This window comes from Geotrypetes seraphini, chromosome 7 (genome assembly GCF_902459505.1).
Source record: "Geotrypetes seraphini chromosome 7, aGeoSer1.1, whole genome shotgun sequence".
Lineage (NCBI taxonomy): Eukaryota > Metazoa > Chordata > Amphibia > Gymnophiona > Dermophiidae > Geotrypetes > Geotrypetes seraphini.
In genome coordinates, this window is record NC_047090.1 from 7,875,225 (window position 1) to 7,878,119 (window position 2,895).

At 40.9% G+C, this 2,895-nt stretch overlaps 1 protein-coding gene across 1 annotated transcript in view; it reads right to left on the bottom strand.

Annotated features, from left to right (window-relative positions):
- Positions 1-2,895, bottom strand: part of DYRK4 (dual specificity tyrosine phosphorylation regulated kinase 4) — a 161,513-nt gene that overhangs the window by 157,293 nt on the left and 1,325 nt on the right. The window lies entirely within an intron of this gene.

Sequence of the window (2,895 nt, forward strand, 5' to 3'; positions counted from 1 at the left end):
TTATGAGGAAGAACAATCTTTGATTAACTGACCTACATTAAAATTTAAATCTTCTAGGGATATGTTTCAGAAATATCTTACATACATTCTTTACGTCCCTGAAAACTTATGCCTGTAATTTGCCTCCATTTAAAAAGAAAGTCTCAGGGAGTGGTGAAGGTTTGAACACCCAGGAATCTATAGATTGTTTTTAAACCACAGAATTCTTGAAACCTCAAAGGATGATAAACCAGTACCAGTTGCATCAATTGTGACCTTGTTAGCCCCTTAGGGACTCGTTTTTGCAATATTTGTTTGAATTGAAAGTAGGAGTGTAATCGGATGTTTCTAAGGACAGTCTCTCCTGTTCCATTCTGGAGCTTTATTTTGGCACCATTTTCTTTGCAAATATGTTGTGAAATAAAATAACATTCTCTTTGAGCCAGTTCGCTTGACTCAGGGCTCCTTTTACGAAGGTGCGCTAAGCGTTTTAGCCCACGCAGCGGATTAACGCGCGCTAGCTGAAAATCTAGCGCCTGCTCAAAAGGAGGCGGTAGCGGCAATTTAGCGCATTAAGGCCCTAACGCGCCTTCGTATAAGGAGCCCTAAATGTTTGTCTTGAGGATAGTGGGGATTTCAAGGGTTATTTTCATTAAAAAAAAAGCAGAAGTAATGGGAGTAATCATTTTAATAGATATATTTTATTTTTTTTTTAATAAAAATTAGTTATTTATTCCAGTTTTGCAGTTCACTATTGCTCCTTTTGGTTAGGGAGGTTTTTTCCTTAAAAACTGTGATTGCAACTACCTCCCTTATTTGTAGGTTTTCTGGCTAGATTTATTGTCTTAAATGATATACAAGTTAATTCTTGTTGAAAATGTATGTAACCTATATACATAAAATTTAAAAAAAAAAACTTTTAAGTTTAAACGACATGTAATAGCACCAAGGGCTGGACAGCTCTGATAACAGATGCTGGGCTAACATGAAAATTAATAGTGTTTCTAAAGTTTCAACAAGCAAAAGATACTTCACTCCTCCAGTCCCAACAAGAACACACAAAATCTCTAGAGTAGTGGTCTCAAACTCAAATCCTTTGCAGGGCCGCATTTTGGATTTGTAGGTACTTGGAGGGCCACAGGAAAAAAAGTTAATGTCTTATTAAAGAAATAACAATTTTGCATGAGGTAAAACTCTTTATAGTTTATAAATCTCCCCCCCCCCAAAGGCCTGCATGTTTCCCCCTTCTTTGCAGCATCCTCCAGCTTCTCCCCTGGCCTCCCGGTCTTAGTTTCAGCTAATTACCATGCCTGCAGAGATCGCCGGTGCTATAACATTCCTTGCAGGCTGCCATCGGCCTCCGTATGTTCCCTCTGCCGCGGTCCTGCTCCTCCTCTAACGTCAGAGGCAGGATCGCAGCAGAGGGAGCATGATGCCGAGGATTGCTACAGCACTGGCAATCCTCTCTGCATGCTACTGTAATTATCTGAAGGTAAGAGCTGGAGGCCAGAGGGGAAACCGTAGGACGCTGCAAAGAGCGGGCAGCACTAGTACAGACCGCGTGCCGTAAAATAGTACCTGGAGGGCCGCATGTGGTCCCCGGGCCGCGAGTTTGAGACCACTGCTCTAGAGTAATAGTTGGTATACTTATTAAGTATGATATGCTTTTTCAATATTATAATACAGTATTATATAATAATATCTTGTATTTACAATGATTTATGAAGGATTATCAAGTGTGTACTCAATGAAATTGTATAAATTTATGTGATACGCTTGTGAAAAATGAATAAAAAACTAAAACACGAAAACAAAATCTCTTGGGAAAGAATAACCAATATTTATTCAAAATTGTACAGCTATCCAATTAGTATACAACAGCTCCTCTTTTTAATAAAGCTTGGCTATAATCAATGAATGAAACCTTGTTTCTCAGTTTCTGACATCAGAGGGAAAGCTTCAGGGGTCAGCCGCAGGCCACGTGTAAGAACCGCAGCCAAGGCTTTGCAACTGGGAGTTAGGGAGCCGACCTGAGAAGGTAAACACCCGCAGGAGGGCGGCAGAACAGAGGGAAGGATGACAAGGGGCGCTTTGGGACACAGAAGGGAGGAGGAGGGTCACATTGGGGGAGGAAGGGAGGGTGTGTTGGCACAGAAAGGGAGAAGCAGGGTCACACTGGAACACAGAAGGGGGGAACACAAACCGGACAAAGGATGAAGAGGGTGAGGGAAAAAGATTACAAGGTGGGGAGAGAATAGAAAGGGAGAATTATTGGTCATGGGTGTCTGAGTGAGAGGGAAAGAGATGGTGTACGTGGGGAAATGAAGAAAGACATATTGGACATGGTGGTGGGAGAGGGAACAGTGAGACCATAAGTGTAAACCTCCTTTCTTTTCTTTCTATTGAAACTACAGTACTTTATTTTGAGGACTGTTTCTTTCATGTTTTTATAGACTGTGTACTGTACAGGATCCGAATTAGATACACATTCAACTTAAGAACGGTTTAAAGCAGGGGTGTCAAAGTCCCTCCTCGAGGGCCGCAATCCAGTTGGGTTTTCAGAATTTCCCCAATGAATATGAATGAGATCTATTTGCATGCATTGCTTTCATTTTATGCTAATAGATCTCATGCATATTCATTGGGGAAATCCTGAAAACACGACTGGATAGCCAGACAAACAAAAGGGTACAATAGAAACAAAACCCAAAATGCAGTAATGAGACACAGAAAGGTAGAAAAAGGCTCACTGCAGATAAGTAAATATTTGTGTACATGGCCCTCTCCCGCTCTAAAGTTGGTCATCTGAGTTTCTGGTAGTAATGTTCCCAAATTCTCATTTTAAAAAGTCCCATCACGTGAAAGGACATTATTGTAAAACATAAAACGTTTGAATGGAAGTGGAGGAGACATTGC